General features: G+C 44.6%; 1 protein-coding gene and 1 non-coding gene across 2 annotated transcripts in view; one reads left to right on the forward strand and one right to left on the reverse strand.

The window, feature by feature from the left end:
- The window catches only part of CACHD1 (cache domain containing 1), a 180649-nt gene that overhangs the window by 158156 nt on the left and 1136 nt on the right, over positions 1–21357 (reverse strand).
- LOC114805550 lies at positions 7495–7632 on the forward strand. The gene has a single exon (XR_003753522.1). It is a non-coding gene; the product is annotated as a small nucleolar RNA SNORA7 (small nucleolar RNA).

The raw sequence follows: 21357 nt of genomic DNA on the forward strand, positions 1-21357 counted from the left end.
AGTTAAGTGACTTGCCCACAGTCACACAGCTGACAAGTGGCAGAGCTGGGATTCGAACTCATGAGCCCTGACTCCAAAGCCCGTGCTCTTTCCACTGCACCACGAAGCAGAGATTAGGACCCAGGCCTTTTGGACTCCCAGGCCCGTGCTCTATCCAATGAGTGCTTCAAATGTTATCAGACCTTCCAAAACAGAACACTACACACACCAATAAATGGAGTTAAATAACGCAAGTCTATGCAATCCCAATCATGTTATCGTTTTGCAGAAGCACCTAAGCATTGGTGTACTTACAATCTCCCAATCAATCATATTACTGAGTGGAGGATACTAAACTAAGTGCTTAGAAGAGTACAACACAAAAACATATTCCCTACCCATAAGGAGCTTACAATGTAGAGGGGGAAACAGACATTAATATAAATAAATTATAGATTTGTACATTAGTGCTGTGGGGCTGGGGGCGGTCAATAAAGGAAGCATATCAGGGTGAAAGAAAAGAGAGTGGGAAAAGAAGAAATGAGGGCTTAGTCAGGGAAGACCTCTTGGAGGAGATGGGCCTTCAATAAGATTGTGAAGAGGGGGGGAGAGAAACTGTTGATTATGAAAAGGGAGGCCAGAGGCAGGACACGGGCAAAAGGTCAGCCAGCCAGCGGCAAGATAGACAAGTTTCAGGTACAGTGAGTAGGCTGGCATTAGAAGAGCTAAGTGTGGGGGCTGGGTTGTATTAGGAGAGTAGCGAGGTGAGGTAGAAGGGGGCAAAGTGATGGAGTGCTTCAAAACCAATGGTTAGGAGTTTGTTTGATGTATAGGTGGATGGGCAACCACTGGAGATTCTTGATAAGTGGGGAAACATGGCCTGAATGTTTCTGTAGAAAAACAATCTGGCCAGCTGAGTGGAGTATGGACTGGAGTGGGGAGAGACAAGAGGCAGAGAGGTCAACAAGGAGGCTAATACAATAATCAAGGCAGGATAGGATAAGTGCTTGGATTAACGTGGTAACAGTTTGGATGGAGAGAAAAGGGTGGATTTTAGCGATGTTGTGAAGGTGGGACTGACGGGATTTAATGATGGATTGAATATGTGAGTTGAATGAAAAAGAGGAGTCATCAAGGATAACACAGAGGTTATGGGCATGTGAGACAGGAAGTATGGTGGTGCTGTCTACAGTAATGGAAAAATCAGTGGGGGACAGGGTTGGATGGGAAGGTAAAGAGCTCTGTTTTGGACATGTTAAAATTGAGGTGTTGGCAAGACATCCAAGTAGAGATGTCTTGAAGACAGGAGGAAATGTGAAATTGCAGAAAGGGAGAGAGATCAGGGCTGTGGAACTGTGGAATTTCATCTTGGAATGGAGATGCCAAATTAGTGAAAAAAAGAAAATACACTCTGTCAAAAGGAAGAATCCATGGCAAAGTGGATAGAACATGGGCCCAGGAATCAGAAGGTCATGGTTCTAATCCGGGCTCTGCCACTTGTCTGCTATGTGACCTTGGGCAAGTCACAACTTCTTGGTGCCTCAGTTCCGTCATCTGTAAAATGGTGATTAAGACTGTGAGCCCTATGTGGAACAGGGACTGTGTCCAACCCTATTATCTTGTATCTACCCCAGTGCTTAAAACAGTGCCTGGTATATAGTTAATGCTTAACAAATACCATTATTATTATTATTATTATTAGGGAGTGGTGCTGGCTGGATGGTGGAGAAAAGGGGCTTTGCCCAGTCTCCCGCATTGACTTCACCTTCATCCCCCAAGGCCCCTGCAACCAGAGTTCTTCCAGTTTTAATCAGGTTGGTTTCCATCCCAGGAACTCCCTTCCAGTGGCACCATTAACTGATCTGAAATTCAGATCCCGCCAGCAGGATCATTTCTTCGCCCTCATTCATTCATTCAATTGTATTTATTGAGCACTTACTGTGTGCAGAGCACTGTAGTAAGTGCTCAGAAGAGTACAATACCACAATAAACACACATTCCATGTCCTCATCCATCAGCCCACCCAGCACCTCTCCCTGGGACCATAGTTCTCCCTACACCTCAACCACCAGCCCTTAGGCCCCGCTGAAGTTATGCAAATCCAGTGGAAGAGATCACTACATTAACACAACAACTGCCCTAGGCCCTTATCAAGTTCTCCTTAACAAAAGGCTGGATACCATCCAAAAGGTGTTCGGGGGAGAAGGGTTTGGGGGGAGCGGGGTGCGACTATTCTTTTTTTCCTCCAGTAAATCTGTGAATGACCTGTAATCTGTAAACTTCACCAAGATTAAGCAGACAATGTAAACTGCTTCAGTCTGGGTAAATTCTAGATGAGGAGTCTGTAACCTATGGCTCCGGAGCTCCATCTGACTCTTAGAGTCAGATGAGCTGGGAAAGGAGAGGCTAGGAATTTCAAACAGTGTAGCTTAGTGTACAGAACACCGGCCTGGGAGTTAGAAGGTCCTGGGTTCTAATCCTGCCTCTGCCACTTGTCTGCTGTGTGATTTTGGGCAAGTCACTTCTCTGTTCTGTGCCTCAGATACCTCATCTACAAAATGGGGATTAAGACCATGAGCCCCATGCTTGTATTCACCCCAGCGCTTGTACGTAGTGCTTAACTTCATTCATTAGGTCGTATTTACTGAGCGCTTACTGTGTGCAAGGCACTGTACAGAGTGTTAGGGAGAGTACAATACAACAATAAACAGATACATTCCCTGCCCACAATGAGTTTACAGTCTAAAGGGGGGAGTACAGTATAATATACAATAATTATTATTAAAACCACCTGCACACATTAAGAGTGAATAACACAGACTGGTTGGTTGTTGGGGGGAGGAGAAAGAGAAGAAAGCCAGAGGCAGATAGCGTGCCCACTCCCACCCGCCCCCAACCCCCAGCCCCAAGACCTGTCAATGACAGGCAGCCCACTTGGGGCCTTGCACTGACTGAGATACATGGAGAGTGACCCCTAAATAGCCACAGATCTGGTCCCCCTTCCTCAGGGCCCCGGGAGACTCTGGATCCAAGTGGGGCTGGATCCCCAATTCTGAAAATTTGGACTAAGGCCCCAGTCCACCCCTTCTTTGGGGATGGAAGAAGGGGACTCAACAGAGGGCCCTTCTCGACTCCTGAACCCCAGTTCCATAGCTCAAAGTCATTGCTGGCCATGGAGAGAAAGAGGGGCTGTGCCAATATTGCCCTTGCTTGCCGGCCACATGGCTACTGCCCTCTCACAACCTTGGGGGTGAGAAGAGGGAACGAGGAGGGAGGTGAGTGGGAAAGGGAAGAAGCAGTGTGGAAAGAACAAGGGCCTGAAAGTCAGAGGGCCTGGGTTCTAATCCCTGCTTTGCCACATGCCAGCTGTGTGACCTTGGGGAAGTCACTTCACTTCATCGGAAGGAGGGTGAGCTTGCTCGAGTGAGCGATCAGCAAACTTTTTTACCTCTGACCAAGTTTGGAGTTAGCAGCAAGTCAAAGACACAGCCACTCCATTCATTCGACAGAAATCCATTCCTCGAAATTGCCTTTTACCAACTCCTAACTGAAGAGCGCTGTGGCTTCACTCCATTGCCATTTTCACCTAGCAAACCCCTTCTTTTTTGGGCTCGGACCACAACGTGCCATTCACACAACTTCAGAGGGACCCTCCAGCTCGGCTGATGGAGGCCCCCTCCAAATCCCTTTTGTAGAGAGCTAGAGGAATAATAATAATAATAATGGTATTTGTTAAGTGTTTAATGTGTGTCTAGCACTATTCTAAGCACTGGGGTCGATATAAACTAATCCAACCTTCTCCAGGAAGAAGACATTCAAGCTGAAGGCAGATCGCATCCAAAATCAGTCCCTACCTGGGTTAAGAAAAAAGTTCTCTAAGGACAACCTAAGAGGATGAGCAACAGCTATTGTTGGGAACTTAAAGCGATCCACTTTCCCTAGAGGAACAGCAAGCCTCTCCTTGAAAATGCAAAGCCCCAGCTGGGGGTGGGAAGACAGGAAAAAAAAAACCGTTAAGGCCTTGGCTAGTGAGTGCCAATACCAATCATCCTTGCATTCCAAAGCCGCCGGAGGCTTCCCTCCTTCTCCTCCCGGCCTCCCCACCCCCAGGTCCCCCCCATTCTTCTCCATTCAGGCTGAAAGTGATAAGGTCTTTTCCTCGGCCAGTCTGTGTCAATGAGACTTGGGAAGCACTGCAGGAATTTTGGAGCGATCCAGAAGGGCACAAAGAAGCCCGTCCCTCACAAAAGCATTCTTTCATCCAGGCAGCGTGTCTATTAAATACGTCCTGTTAATGGGCATCCATTTTTATAAAGACATTATGAAGTGAGGACTAACTCACTAAATCGCCCCACAATATGATTTTAAACCCTTTCTTACCGCAAAAGCCAGGACTTCGAATTAGTAGCAGGGTGGGTCCTGGATCTGGGAGTGGGAGAACCCAAGGCCAGAGTGAAACAAAATGGGGCATATTCCTGAGGCCATTTCATACAGTTTAAGACAGGTACAGTCTTATGATAAAGTAAAACTCCTCTTTCCTGTTTTAAGTGATTTGGGGATCACACTCATAATGGTATGGGGTGGCGAGAGAGAAACAGAGCAATAGGAGAGGGGGACAAAAACAAAGTTTATACCACATACTTATTACTACTGGCTGTTTGATGCACTTTTCTAAGATCTCCTGAGTAGGAGCCAAGCATCCACCATAAAGTCTTTCTTTTTTTGGTTGTTAAGCACTTACTATGTTCCAGGCACTCTACTAAGTTCTGGGGTGGATACCAGCAAATTGGGTTCGACACAGTCCCTGCCTGTCCCATGGGGTCTCCAGTCTCAATCCCCATTTTACAGATGAGGTATCCGAGGCACAAAGAAGTGAAGTGACTTGCCCAAGATCACAGAGCAGACAAGTGAGTGACAAGTCACTTCTGACTTCCAGGCCCATACTCTATCCACTAGGCCAAGCTGCTTCAAGCTCTCCAAATGAGAAGTACCTCACATAAACTTCAGGTTAAGAAACTGGAGGTTTTGTGAAAACTTTCTGGGGACTGACTGCATTTGGAACAGGCAGTCTGAATTGCAAGCGTGGTCTCTATACTTTGTGGCACTTAACCAGTTAGTTTAGGCTGAGATTAATTCCTGGAGTTCTTTAGGGTGGTGGGTGAAACCAAGAAGGGAGTTGAAGCCAGATCCAAGTGCTCTGATACACAAACGGGCATTTATGCTGGGTTTCTATACATTCAACTCAGTGTTTGGAAACTACCTCCCTAATTCTGTCCAAATGAGCATCTCAACTGTGACAGCTGAGAGAGTTGACAATCTTTTGCGACAATTAGAAGAAACCCTCTATAGAACTAATTGAACTTCTAAAACAATTCTCACACATCCCCACCAACTCATCATACCTGCAGCCGCTATATAATAACACTTCCATTCAGTGTGGGCAACAGAACATTATTTTGGATTCGAATCTGCCACTTCCATTTTAAGAGCTGGAAACTGCAAAAGGATTTGTATTTTAAATCTCCAAAAATCAGCCATCTTATTGAAAGCTGACGGTCTCAACCCAATAAGATCTGGAATAAAAGAAGAGCAGAAAGTAAGAAAGTGAATTTGCAGCTCATAGGCCTTCTAATTGTTTTGTCATTATTCCCATCATCAATTTTTCAGTGAGCATTGGCCTAAGCATTTCCAAAAAGAAACTTTCTTCTACATGCTTTATGATTTTTCTGGTCATTAACTGCCAGGAAAGGACCCTGAACTGTACAATCTAGATCTGTTTAGTAGCCCTTAAAGAAGTCCGTTAAAGCTTCAGTTTTAATTGACTACATTTCGCCTGGTTAAAAAGAAACACAACTAATCTCTATGGCACTGCAGAATTCCTGGAAATTAATGATGGCCAGGAGCTACCAGATGATCCTTTTCTAACAGAAAATGCCCCCTCCCCTCCCCACACACACACCCTTAAGTTTTACTATTTAAATTGTAGGGTATAAGAGAGGAGTTGTTTTTTGGTTAGCAAATACTGCTATCCTGGGCTAGCAAAGTATGCATGCCTCCCACGTATTATGCTTCTCTTAGATGTCTAAAAGCACAGCCCCTGAGGAGGAAAGTGGACGTTGGTTCTGTTAAACTAGGATTTTTTTTTTCATGAAAAAATGCTATTTAAAGGAAAGCATATGGGGGAGTCAGGAGAGATTATTATTTTGAGTAAGAATGGTATGCCTCACCTTAGTTATTTGACAGTAAATGACATAGTATGTAGTTGAAAAACAAATAAGGGAATTCTAATTCCTTCCCCTTAGAGGTATCCAAATGTTTTCTACAAAAGCCTGTAATCTGTAAAATCCAGTTTCAGACCAAATGTTTCCCAATCTTACTATGGGTTTTACAAGGAACCATATGCAGGTCGTCCTCGGCTTAAGATGTTTTGAATGTCGACAAACGGCACTTACCGCATTTTGAAACTTACACCCTGGATCAGCTTTGACAACACATCCGTTTCAACTAAACAACAGTACTCTCCTTAACGACACTAATTCTCCGGGGGGGGGGGGGGGGGGCAAGCAGGAGGAAGGGGTGGGAAAAGAAATGGAAGACATAGGAAAATGGGAAAATTTTTAAAGCCTTGATGGAGGGAGGAGAGGGTGGAGGAGGGAAGAAGAGGATTAACTGATTGCCAAGTGGAGTCAACCAGGAGGTCAATCAATTGTATTTATTGAGCTCTTACTGTGTTCAGAATATTGCACTAAGCACTTGGGAGAATATGATAGAACAAAGTTGGTAGACATGTTCTCTGCCCACAAGAAGCTGACACTCTAGAGGTCAACATACCTTAACTTCCAATGAAGAGTCGGCTTTCTCATCGCAGAAACTCTCTGAATATAAATACACTAAAGGCGCGTTACCACATTTTGTTAAATGACTTTGAGTCCCCACGTCTGGCTCATTGGTTAAAACGGCATCCAAGTTTGGTTCAGGAACCCATCCCCCATTTAGGACTTTGTTCCTAGGGGAAATGTGGGCCCGACAGTCAATGCTTCAACCTAACAGATGATTTTCAGGAGCCTCTAGACCGTAAGCTCCTTGGCAGGGAACGTATCTACCAGCTCTGTAATACCATACTCTCCCAAGTATTGAGTACAATGCAGTGCACACAGTAAGCGCTCAGTAAATACCACTAATTGACTGAACCAATGGTGTCATAAGCCAGAAGGTTGCTGGTACTCCCAAGCCTTTTGCAACAGTCCACCACAGAACACTGATCCCAACTACCTCTACGGCAGTAAAGGAGCAGACGAAGGGGATTACCTCCCCACTAAGGGGCTGCTCATCCTGCAAAATTCCCTTCCCTCTCCCCAGCTTCAAAAGTAGGTCAATCAATCAATCACTGGTACTTACTGAGCACTTACTGGGTGCACAGCACTGTTCTAAGTGCTTGGGAAAATATAGTACAACAGAATTAGTAAAAAAAAAAAAAAAAGAGGGGGGCGGGGGAGGGACCAACTGTTCCAGTAGCCCCTCTCAGGGTCATACTTGGAGAGTTTCCAGCACTCTACCAGTCTTGACTAGAAGAAGGAAAGTCAGGCAGAGGCATATCCGTTCCATTCCTAGCCCGGGTAGTGGCTAGCGAGTGGAAGGCAACCTGCTACAAGTCAAAACTCATCAGGATTAGAACCCAGGTCCTCTGATTTCCAGGCCCATGCTCTTTCCACTAGGCCACACTACTTCTCACTGGAAAACTAGTGAGGATTTCAGGAGCCTGGCTTGCTTTTAACCCACTAACAGGATCCTGATTTAGCTCAGTCTTCAGCTCCAGAGATGATTTCTTACTTACAGCTCCACGAAAGCTTGTAGCAAAGACTCACATGTGAACAACTCCAAAAGACCTGCTGTAATAACAGACTGAAATAATAAAGGACAATGTCCTTCTCCTCTCGCTGCCCCTAACAAAACAAGTAAACATTTCACTAAGGCGTGAACTGGTAGCGTAGATTTCTACTCTCAAAGGTGCTGCATGGTATCTCCCGCAATGCTCATAACAGAATGTCAGTGGGAACTGTTCTATTAGAGGTTTCTTTGTTGACTTTCTCAACGGAGGAAAAAGTACAGGCGTCACAGTTATCCAATAACTATTTTCAAAGGAAAGGGTTTAAAAAGAAGTTGATGATTTCGGGCCACTCTGGTTAAATAGCACTTTGTTCTTCCTGCCCACTTTTCCCTAAATGTGTTAGCGACAAATAGTATTATATCCACTTAGAGGAAAAGCAGAAAACCACTACAATAATAACACAGTAAGATAAAAATGAGAAGCCTGTGTGTGTTTTCAATATGATGCAATAATTTCATTGCCAACATCTACTGGAGTATCTCAGATTTGGTCTTTTGTCCAGGACTTCTAATGATTCCAACTAACTGCAGCAAGTCAGTGGCCATAGTACAAAGCCCCCCGCCAAAAAAAAAAGGTATTTTATATAAATTTTTAAATACATGGAGTTTGGTGCTTCTGTGCTCTGCACAAAGTAGGTGATCGACAATTACGACTGCACACGGTGGTGAGGACAGAACATTTTCAGACACAGCGATGGTTTTACTCTTCGCTCATGACAAAAACTCAGCTACCGAGACAGTGCAAGACTAAAGCCAGTCAGGATTCCTGGACATTCTGAAAAATTGAAATTTTCTATTGTCATCCCCAATTTGGCAATTTACAGTTTGATGTTTAGGGAAAAGGAGGAGATGGAGAAGTGAACAAATGCTTAAATCGAAGGAGCTGTAAATCGATACATACACAAGTGCTACTGGTGGCTGTGAGCATATAAGATGGATGGGAGGACACATCATGGGGTAAAGGAAATTAATTTGGGAAAAGTCTCCTGGAGGAGTGGGGATTTCAAAAAGGCTTTGAAGATGGGGGTCTGGCAGACTTTCTGGGCAGGGGGATGGAGGGATTTGAAGCCAGGAAGTAGCAAGACCGAGGGAACAGAGATGGATGAGCAGAGAGGGAAGTAAGCTATGGTGTACTAGGAGAGCTAGACTGTAAGGTCCCCTCTGGACCATATGCTTGTTGTGGGCAGGGAATACATCTACCAACTCTGTTCCATTGTCCTCTCCCAGGCGCTTAGTACAGTACCATGCCCATGGTAAATGCTCAATAAATACAACTGATTGATGGATAAGGTGGAGCAGAGTCCAGCTGTGATGGGGAGGGCATGAATGAGAGGTTGGAGGCAGGAGCAGGTTGGAGTTGAAGGCGAGGAAAGACTTCCTGGGAGGAATGTAGGCTGCTGGGCAGGGGTAGGTGAAGAATGCAGCCAAGTGAGAAGGGGAAGAGTTGGTGGAGAAAGCCTTGAGGCTGAAGGTTGGGATTGGGGTTTGATGTCCACTAAATCTGTTATATTATACTCTCCCAAATGCTCAGTATGGTGCTTTATACCTAGGATTGACTGACGATGTGAATGACAGGCCCTGATTTCAACACTTAAGGAAAAGATAATCTTTTATTCATTCAAACATATTTATTGAGCACTTACTGTGTTCACAGCACTACACTAAGCACTTGGGCAAGTACAACAAAAACCAGTGACATTCCCTGCCTACAATGAGATAATCAGAACCAAGTAATCCTAAATCAAAATGAGAAGAGGATTCGTAACATCACACAAGAGTTAAACCTCTTCTGAATTAGTGGTTCTCTAAATTTTTTAACCCATGCCCTTCTAAAGGTTCCCATTACTCCTTGCCACTCAATCACAAGCATTTATTGAGCACTAGACACTATACTAAGTCCTTGGGAGAATACAGGTGTAACCAGACACACATTCCGATTTGTACATTCCAAGCGCTTAGTACAGTGCTCTGCACATAGTAAGTGCTCAATAAATACTATTGAATGAATTCCCTGCCCTCAAGAAACTTATAGCTTAAAAGGGGGACAGAGACCATGATAATATATAGTGAGAGCCAGAAGAACAAGGAAAAAACAGGAAGCAGAATTGATTGATTGACAAAACAGATTAACACATAACTGAAACCTCCTAATAAAACCCACTAGCAAACTCCAGCACTCGCAAACTTGTTTATACAGCCATCCTCAGTATCTTGTACACATGTCAATTCAACTGTACGTTCAAAGATTTATTCTGACTACTCCTGCAAATGGGTGCTCAATAAAGATTAATACTACTCCCAATATTTCAGTAATTAAATAGGGAGGCAGAGTGACCTAGTAGAAAGAGAATGGGACAGGGAGTTAGGAGACAGGTTCTAGTCCCAGCTCTGCCAGGTGGCCTTTGGAAAGTCACTTAACCTCTTTGGGCCTCAGTTTCCTTATAATAATAATAACAACAATATTTGTTAAGCACTTACTATGTGCCAAGCACTGTTCTAAGCACTGGGGTAGAGACAAGGTAATCAGGTCGTCCCATATGGGGCTCACAGCCTTAATCCCCATTTTACAGATGAGGGAACTGAGGCATAGAGAAAAGTCTCACATCAGACAATTGGTGCAGCCGGGATGAGAACCCACGTCCTCTGACTCCCAAGCCCAGGCTCTTTCCCCTAAGCCACGCTTATCAGTACAATGGGGGTAAGAGAGATTATGAGTCCCATGTAGGGTTGTTGTTTTTTAATGGCATTTAAGCACTTATTCTGTGTCAAGCACTACACTAAACACTGGGCTAGATAAAAGTAAATCAGGTTAGATACACTGGGTTCCCAGTCAAGTAGGAAGAAGAACAGGTATTGAATCTCCATTCAGCAGTTGAGAAAACAGAGGGAGAGAGAAGGTAAGTGATTTACACAAGGTCTCACAGCAGGCAAGTGGCAGATCCAGGATCATAACACCAGTCTTCTGCCTCCCAGGCTGGTGTTTTATCCACTACACCACACTGTTTATATCTACCCCAACTCTTAGCAGAGACAGTAAGCACATCATAAATATCAGAGTTCTGGGCACACCAGTGCAACCCACCCCTAAAATATAGCAGACCTTCCAGGCTATTGAGAAGGAGTAAGTGAAAGTAATATTCTTCCTTTGTTTCCATCCAGAGAGAAGGCACTAAGGGAGAATCCAACTAGGTGAAGGAGAGGAATGGGAAGGAGGGACGAGCAAAATACTCAATGGGAGGAGGAGACAGGAAAAGGGAAAAGCAACAGAACCTTGGCTAAACACCCCCCAATCTGCTGTAAATCAATCAATTATATTATTGAGAACCTACTATGTGCAGAGCATGTATGAAGCACGTGGGAGAGTATAACAGAGTTAGCTCCTTGAAGGCAGGGATTGTCTTGGCTAAGAGTCCATGCTCTAAAGCTCCTGTTCCTCACAATATTTTCCCAAGACTCCCCGAGACATCCCCACCAGTTTGGGAAACACCATTCACCACTGATGAGGTGAAGCTCTTTTCCCTCTTCTAAATGCCTCGCAAGGAATGCTCCAAGCCCCAACTTATAGATGACCAGGATATACATCCAGTGGGGAGGTTAGGCATATAACAGAAAGGCTACCAGAATTTAGAAAAAAAAACACCACATCTTAAAACTGCTTCACCCTACTTTTCCAACAGTCTTTACTGATTAAATATTAAAAAGCATTTTTCGACACGCAATGCGAACTAAATGATCGTTTTGGGCAGAAAATGTGTCTGTTTATTGTTATATTGTACTTGTTCTCTCCCAAGCACTTAGTACAGTGCTCTGCACACAGTAAGCACTTAATAAATATGATCGAATGAAAGTAAATGATGAGGGATTTTTTTTGTTTTGTTTTATTTTTGCATCAGAGTTATTCTGCCACTCCGAATCCTCTCGACGTGACAGGGCACAGATTGATGGTTTATAGCATTCGTTTTACTGTATTTATGGATCATTCATTTCTTGCCATTTCCCTGGTGATTCAAGCTAAGAAAAAATAAAAAAAGTCAGCCAAGACGCAGCCTTGTTTGTGCTGTTTCCTTCACGTTAGTCTTATCAGTCCTGCCACAGCTGAAGCCATTCCAAATTGCTTTATGACATATTTGGATTTCCTCTCGCTAATAATTCCCCCTTCCTCCCTGGGCCTGGCAGCGTTCTTCTACACAGCACAAAAAGTGGGACAGCTAATTATCTGCCGATCCACCTTGCTGCATTGCATTTGGCAACTTTTATCTGCACAGGACAGCTGCGCTCTCGATTGTTTGAAGTGAAATGTCAGTCTCCGCTAAGGCATCAAGACTTACATCACTAATGATGCCTCCGCACTTTGAAGAAACAACTCAAAGCCTAATTAAAAATTCAGAATCGGTCTCCTCAGCTTGCCGATTTGCACTGCCCTTCCACCAGACCTCACGACACCTTTTTGAAAGGCTTCGTGCAAGAGCGTCCAAGTGGACTAGCATAAAGAAAAAGGGGCCAGAGTCTCGGGCCGGTGGAGAGCCTTTAACAAAAGCTGATGGGTTGGAACAGCACCAACACATAATCACAGAAAACAGATGAGATTTGAGACTTGATTCCACAGGCTTACACTCTACAATTATGACCCTGCACTCTATTTCCAGAGAAAAGAGCTCTAAAACCATTTGTCCGACCTGATGTTTTCACTTTTAGTTGTTGCAATTTTCAAAACTGCAAATCAGCTCAGAAATCAAAGTGACCTCCCGTAACTACGGGAAGAAAAAATAAACTGCTCTTGAACTAAATATCAAGAAAAGAAGATAAAAACATAACTGAAGTCAAGTGTGTTTGCTAGGCTACTGAAGGCAGCATTTCTGGTCTTGGACTTTCTAATATTTAGGGCAGCTGATACTGTCGGATTCTACACAATTCACACACACCAGAATATAAACCCTGACTAAAACACACCCACACCCTAAATTAGAACTTAGAGCTGAAAGTAAGAAGTAAAAGGGTCATCCTCCAGCTTCCAAAAAGGTAAGGTTGCCTCAGCTTACAAAATGGGGAAGATTTTCTTCTAGTTAAGATTTGCTATTTACAGTATAATGCATTTCACCCCAAACTGTCTTGAAATGTTTTCACTAAACCCTCCGGCTCAGCCTTCTGCACCCTAGGCAGAGGTGAGCAGGAGAAGGAACGACATCTTCCATTTGAGAAAGGTCTTGTTCCGGGAGCAGCGAGGGTTGCTCTAGATCAAGGCTGACTCGCCATGGACTGGATGAGCTGGGAAGCGAAGGTGGGAAGGGAAATAGCAGTTTGGGCCCTAGGGGGAGGGCAGCTGAACCAAGGGCTGGGGAAGTTGGTCCATTTGGACATCGGCATTGACCAGGGAGGCCTGGAAAGGATGGAGGCCAAGCAGAGCCTTGAGTGAAGCGGACATGAAGAGACAAGCCTGGCAAAAGCAACGGCACCGGCTGGCGGTGGTGTTTGCCGGCACTAGCAGAAAGGGAGACTTGTCGGTCCTCTTTTCAGCCCCCGTGGGGATGACGGGAGCTCACAATCTGCACACTAACCCCCAACCCAGAGGATGCCGCCACACTGTCATCCAATCTGGGAACAGGGGCAAACTCCTTTTCGATCTTTTCAACTCACACAAATACGGAATAGTATGCACGCAACAAAATGCTTGAGGATGGTGCTGCTTGATGGAAAATTAATGTTTCTTATTTTTAAAGCTTCCAACCCCGTAATTATCTGATTATTGTGTATGTTAATGTTCTTGGGCGGGGGGTGAGTGGGTCTGTTTCCATTCATTCCAGCCTTGTACTCATAGTTTAAGCCGAGCGGGACGAAGTGAAAACATCAGACAGGCTGAGGCAGCAGCCTTCCGTGTGGGACTGCTCAATCTGCCCTGGCTGGCCACACCATACAACTGACTCTTGATAACCTGGAGGTGAAGCTAGTAGTAACAGTGATAGCATTTTCTGAGCACCCACAGGGTGCAAAGCACTGTGCTGGGCGGTTGGGAAGATACAACATAAAGAAGAGACCTGTTCTGGGGAGCAAATACTCTAAGGGGAGCGACAGATAAATACCTACAACCTAATCAAAACAAATAAACATATACTGAATAAACACAGATGAACTGAATTCCTTCTAATGGAATAAATAAGTACCTCCTCTCAAGTGCTGAGGATAAGTATAAATAAGTACCCAAGCTGATTTTCCCAACAAATGGGGATCAAGTTTTGGTTATTAACAATAATAATAATAATGATACTTAAGTGCTTACTACGTGCCAAGCACTGTTCTAAGCACTGGGGTCGAGACAAGTTAATCAGGTTTGAAACAGTTCCTATTCCACAAGGGGCTCACACTCTTAATCCCCATTTTCCAGGTAAGGTAACTGAGGCCCAGAGAAGTGAAGTGACTTGTCCAAGGTTACAGCGTAGATGTGGCAGAGTCGGCATTAGACCCCAGGTCCTTCCGACTCCCAAGCCCATGCTCTATCCATTAAGTCACGCTGTTTCAAGCTCAGTTTGGCTATCTTGGGGGAGGGCACCCAATTCTGATGGCTATTCATACCCCACCTTGGTTCAGACAAAGCTGAGCTCTGAACTCTGACCTCCCAACACAGACAGTGCTGTAGATTCTCCTGTTCCTTCTCTTTCATTGCTCACCCCTGGCTAAAGTCTCACTGCAGGACAGCATCTCCCCCAGAGGGGCAAGGAGGAAGAGGCCAGAAAACTGAAAATCAGTCCATCCGGATTCTTGTTGGGAGTGCTTCGAAAGCTGGAGGGGAGAGGGTGAATCCAAAGACTAAAAAAAGATTTCACATTAACTGGGCCTGTCTTTCACCCCTAGCCAATGGAAGCAGAGGTTAGCTAGACTGTAAGCTTGTTGCAGGCAGTGGATAGGTCTACTCTCTGTTGTACTGAATTCTTCCATGAGCTTGGTACAGTTCTCTGCACACAGTAAGCACAGCACTCAATAAATACCACTGACTCATTAATGTGGGGTTCTGCCCCGAGAGAGAAGGGAGAAAAGACAGAGTAGCACCCGGTCTCTCAATCAATTGTATTTATTGTGCACTTACAGTGCGCAGGGCATTGTACTAAGCACTTGGGCGAGTACAATTTAACAGAGTTAGTAAGAACATTCCCTGCCCTCAATGCTTTTCAAAGCAGAAAAAGTATTGCCAGGGCCTGCAGAGAGGACACTCTCCACTGCCGTAAACCTCCTCCCAAAACCACTGCGATCACCGTCATGACTGGCTTGATCAAGAGAGAGTTGAAGAGAAGGAACTGTGCCTTCCCCTTTCACTCAAGATCCAAGAAGATACCGGGCATCCTCCTGTCCAGAAAGACATTATCTATGGGAGAAGAAGCCAGAGAAGTGGAAAGGAAAGGGGAGTGATCCTAAAAACATTAACCACAAGCAGAAACGATGAAAGATGGGGGGTTCTGTGGGCACTCACAACGTTCAGCCCGAGAGTCCCCCCTGCTACAGGGAATTTTCTTCACATGAGGTCAGACAAGCTTACAACTGAACGGTCTTACTGATGATCCCTTTCGAGGCGGCTCCAGAAAGGTGAGAGAGAGTGTGTGCATTCACAGTTCTTTCCACACACCACACATTTCCTAAACCAATACCAGTAACACCACCTTGCTACATACCCAGTCGCTATCAAATTCACTAGGAAGCAAACATTTTGCACCAAACCCTAGCTGAGCACAAATTCTTCAATAAGCTAAGAGAATATCCCCCTCACACACCAAAACCCAAGATGCATATCGCCTACCAAAATCCATCACATTGAAGAAAAAAGAATATAGAAATCTCTCCAGACAACCTTGCTATAATCTCAGGGGTCTAAAATGCTCGGGGGAGCCATCCAGATTAATTTAAAATCGAACCCAGAAAATGTTTCCTGGAATTTCAGAATCCCAGCCACTCACCCATTTTCTCCCCGACTCAGGCACAGATAAAGATACAAAAGCTACAGTGTCTTTCGTTCCTCTCCAGCCCCACCGAGGCACATCATAGACTGTCCTTTGTGTTGGAAGAGGAGCCCGCTGGTGTTCTTGTTCCCCGTGAGTGAATGAAGCTGAACAAACCAATGTGTGTCCAGCAGTTCTTTACACACCAGAAGAACATGAAGACTGGACTATGGCTAGCAGCTGTACTTCACAGGCTGCCAATGCCTATGCTAAGAATCTGCCATCCAATTTGGAATTGCTACACGCCAAGTTGATCTTGTCTCTTTCTGTGATCTCCCAGTGCTCCGCAGTTATGCCCAGGGCTCAACAGATCAGTTGGTTTACCCTCACTGGCGGTAGAAAAAAAATCTAGGCTCACAAGTGGGGAATCTGAGACATAATTAGCAAGAAGGGCTCAGAGATGAGATAATACATCAGGAGAAAACAAACAAAGGAAAGTAAAGTCAAAGTTCACACATAGGGGCTGAAGTGTGGAACTGGGTTATTCCAATTCTTATATTACTCCTTCTGCCCACCCCTGGCTCAAAGCCTACAGTTCAATGTGGAAGTTGTCTATCGCCTTGTGGGAAAGGTCACCATACAGCAGTTGCTTGGATATCCTGTTTTCTATCAACTTCCACATACGCCCACCCTAACAAAAGCTGTTTTGGCTGCCAGCATCATTTCCACAGTTGGTGTTGCTAGCTATAGTTCTGGACTCCACCGGTAATTCTGTCTTGCTGTTTGATGTTAAGTTTAGCTTGGTTTGTGTGTGTGTGGGGGGGGGGGTGCTGATGAAATGGCTCAGAAGCCAGGTGTGATACTGCACTTTTCTTCCCTGTCCACTCTTCTGACCTCTGGCCACTTGCCTTTCCTCCAGCCTGGAATGCCTCTCCTTTCAAATCTTCCAGACCACAGCTCTTGAAAGCCTACATGAAATCCCATCTCCTCCAGAAGGTCCTTTAAATGAACTTTTTTTTTCCTCAAGTCACAGCCTCCTAACTACCATCTCAGCAGTAATGCACTCACAGCCTCTTGTAGCACCTCTTTATATAGTGACTTACAAATTCAAGCACTTATTCACTTTGTCTTTCCATTCTCTTTTTACTCCTACCCATCAATTATTTTTCATCTGTCTTTCGGTTAGATAGTGAGCTCCTTGATGCAGGGGTAGTTTTTTTTTACCTTTAAGACATGTTCTTGACATAGCTCTTTCCTATCTAGTATTGTGTGTGTGTGTATGCTCTTGTTCTACTTATAGATTGTGCGCTACTTGAGAAAGACAGGATCCTTGAATAATTCCCACTGGTATTTTCTTTCCCAGTACTTTTTCAGTACTCTGCACAAAGTTAGCCCTTAATAAATGCTATTACTGCTATTATTACTACTAATAATAATTGCAGTCAGAGCTTAGAACAGTGCTCAGCACCTAGAACAGTGCTTGGCATGTAGTAAGCACTCAATAAATACCATTAGTATTATTATTTGTTAAGCATATACTACATGCCAAGCACTGTAATAAGCACCGGGATGTATACAAGCAAATTGGGTTGGACACAGTCCTTGTCCCACATGGGACTCACAGTCTCAATCCTCATTTTACAAATAAGGTAACTGAGGCACAGAGAAGTGAAGTGACTTGCCCGATGGAGAAGCAGCATAGCTCAGTGGAAAGAGCCCGGGCTTGGGCGTCTGAGGACCTGGGTTCGAATCCTGGCTCTGCCACTTGTCATCTGTGTGACTGTGGGCAAGTCACTTAACTTCTCTGTGCCTCAGTTCCCTCATCTGGAAAATGGGGATTAACTGTGAGCCTCACGTGGGACAACCTAATTACCCTGTATCTACCCCAGCGCTTAGAACAGTGCTCTGCACATAGTAAGCACTTAACAAATACCAACATTATTAAGGTCACTCAGACAAGTAATGGAGGCGGCATTAGAACTCACGAGCTTCTGAGTCCCAGGCCTGTGCTCTACCCACTACAACATGCTGCTTCCCCAACTCAACTCCACGTTCCACAAGCAATTTTGCTGCTTCCCCAAATAGAGTTGCTACTATTACCAACTCTCCGAAGCATTTAGTACACTGACTGCTCTGCCCCTAGGAAGGACTCAGTAGATAGGTTGTCTGATGGTGAAATTTCTCCTTTATTCAATCATATTAGCCCTCACTGTTTGCAGAGCACTGTACTTAAGCACTTGGGAGAGTACAATATAACAATAAACAGACATTCCCTGCCCACAGAGAGTTTACAGTCTTAATGAACATAAATCAATCTATACAAATAAATCTCCTAAGTACATGTTTAGCTGAAAAAGAGTGCAGAACCATGCACAGAGATTATACTTTGTTGTGTTGCTGGGTTGTTTTTGCAGCACCTGTTACTGTTTTCTCTACCTATTCAGTACATCAATCGATTATATTTATTGAGTACTTTCTATGCACACAGCCCTGTATTAAGACCTTGGGAAAGTACAAAAGAGATACTACCAGTACCCTGCACTTAATAAATATTATTACTACTAGATAGCAGATGGGATAACTCCCCTCAAGGAGCTTGCAATACGATTTCTGCCTTCAGTAGAGAAGTGACAGCTCTTTGTAATCATCAGAGCAAAAAAGAATCTCACTCTGCAAAATATTTTTATTATAAATTCACAGATTCAAAACTAAAAAAATCCTAATATTAAATTTGCCAAGCAGAAGCAGTGAGTAGTGAGCGTGATGTGAGAAACTTTGGGCACAAGGAGTCAGGATTGCTTTTTAATAAAACTATCCTTTTCAATATCCCTACAATTCTATAAACATTGTGCTGCTATTCAAAACACTCACCTAGTTTTAAGACTGCTCTGCAAAATTACTCCATTTTTCTCAAATTGAGTAGTTTTGTTCTTGGAATGACATTTAAAATTCTAAAATTCGTTTTCACTTTTTTGTCAATCTAAACTCCTGTTTGGATTCAAACATTCTGTAGGAAACCTAGATGTTTTTATTTCTATTTGTATATTTATTCACATATTCTATTTATTCAGCTACTTTCATCCTAGTATATCTCTGCTACTTCCTGCTGGTAAATCCTTCTTCCTTCTGCTTCCACTATTTGTTAATAGTTTTTTGTCAGTCTTTCTCCACCATCAGCTTGTAAACTCCCTGAGAACAGAGAATGGGTGTGTTGCTTCTGTGGTACTCTCTCCAAGCGCTTAGTACAGGGCTCTGCATCAATAGATGCCTAATAAATACCATTGATGGACTGAAATGTCGGATTAGACTGTAAGCCCGTCATTGGGCAGGGATTGTCTCTTGCCGAATTGTATATTCCAAGCGCTTAGTACAGTGCTCTGCACATAGTTAGCACTCAATAAATACTATTGAATGAAATGTCAGAGGATTGATTTTCAGAATGTGAATATTGGAAAGCAAGACAAAATGACAAGCCTTTGCTAAACCTACCTTATTTTCAACATGATTTCTGTCCCAAACAACAAGTTTGGCGCTTTGATCTTTCGTGCCTAGAAATTCATTACCCGGCCCCACCACCCTCCCGCTCCCCTCCCCCGATCCCCGACTTTCAATAACAATCATTACTACTTGACTTCATTTAGTCATCTTGGAAAAGGACAAATATTTCGAGTGGAATGAATAGTCTATAGCTTGTACCTTGTAAACTGATAATAATAACGGTATTTGTTAAGTGCTTACTATGTGCCAAGCCCTATTCTACGCGCTGGGATAGTTACAAGGTTATCAGGTTGTCCCACGTGGGGCTCACATTCTTCATCCCCATTTTCCAGGTGAGGTAACTGAGAGAAGTGAAGTGACGACTTGCCCAAAGTCACACAGCTGACAAGTGGCAGAGCTAGGATTAGAACTCACGTCCTCTGACTTCCAGGCCCGTGCCTGGGCGTATGCACCTATTCATTTCACAACCTACTGTAGAAACAGCGTTTCTGTTTTAGCTCAATCAGTGGTGCTTAGACTGAGGAGTAATTAAGAAACACGTGCTGTTTTCTTATCACCCAACATCCAAAGCACTTAATTATCAGTGCTATCCAACATCCAAAATACACGCGGCAGAAAACTGAACCCAAAAATAAATTTTAAAAAAAAAAACCCAGCCAATTCTTCCAAGAAGAAACTCTACTTAAAGGCCAAACCATTAAAATAAATCTATGCGTCTTCTCTTTCTGGCGAAGGAGAGGAGCCAGTCCACATTTTTGCTTAACAAAGCGCTGCCCCAGGAGGCCAGTGACCACAAAGATGTTTCAAAGGTGCAGAATGGAGCCGGTTTGGGGCAGATAAAAAGCCATTTGGGCCCAGACCCCCACGGATCACAGAGAAAAAGGGGCTTCTAATCTGGAAGGCTTTTAAAACTACATTTGCTTCTGATCCCTACCTGAATTACAATGTGTTCGGATCTGATTTCACCTTTTGTCCGTGCTGGACTGAGAAGCTGTAAAACTGCTATCAGCGTTTTAGTAGCCCGGCCAATGGCCCACGGTTTAAAAAAAAAAAAGAAAAGAAAAGGGAGAGATTCTCAAGTCCTATTAATATGCAGGCCCACCGAGGGGGTAGGGGGGCACATCCAACAAGCCCTTGCTAATCGCCTGGCAGGTCCTAAACTGAACCACATGATGTTAGCTTAAAGGAGCTAGTCCCTCTTCGGAAAGAAGAGAAAACTAATCAGGTCGCTCGATCGGTTATAGAGGAGTTTTCCAGCTCCGATCGGTGTTTCTCCGGGGGTCCCTCGCCCTCCCCTCCTACCCCCGAAAGCTCCCCTCCAGCCCCCCGACCCTCAGATCGGCCCCTGCTGCCAGAAAACACAGATGGAGCACATTAAATCCGGATCTCAACCGGAGAGACCTGGTTGGAAACAGAAACTCAAAGGCATCGCGCTATTGTTTTCCCAAAACTTGGAGGGAGGGAGAGACCCGAAACCCAAAGTGGCTCCAGACCTGCCCCGGGGTTTTGGGGGGAGGGAAGGGGAGTTGGGGGTCACCACGGGGTGGAAATCCGAGCCCTGGAAAAGGGGCTCCAGGAAAGTTGGCGTTGGGCACCCTGCCCGGGGGATCCAATCAGCCAATCCACGGTTTTGGGGGGTGGGGGGAGCTTACTATGTGCGGGGCACTGTACTGAGCGCTTGGGAAAGCACGATGCAGAGTCAGCAAACCGGTTTTCAGTCTATCACCCCGAGACCCTCTCCCCCGCGCGACTGGGTCTTGGACATGTAATAATAATAATGGTAACATAATAACAATCGCTATTATTAAGACTTTTGAGGGACCCGGACTGCAGACGTAGGCATTTCGCTTTCCCCGCCTGGGTGGGACAAAAAGAGGGTCTCTGGGGCTGGGGTCCCCGAAAAAGTCGTCCCCCCCAAAAAAAAATCGTGGTGCAAAAGTTGGGAAGCGCGCAGAGTGAGCGCCCTGGAGACGCTACGGCGCAAGGCACGAGGTTTATTAATAATAATAATAATGATGATGGTATTTGTTAAGCGCTTACTATGTGCCAAGCACTGTTCTAAGCTCTGGGA

Source organism: Ornithorhynchus anatinus, chromosome 18, assembly GCF_004115215.2.
Source record: "Ornithorhynchus anatinus isolate Pmale09 chromosome 18, mOrnAna1.pri.v4, whole genome shotgun sequence".
Taxonomy (NCBI): domain Eukaryota; kingdom Metazoa; phylum Chordata; class Mammalia; order Monotremata; family Ornithorhynchidae; genus Ornithorhynchus; species Ornithorhynchus anatinus.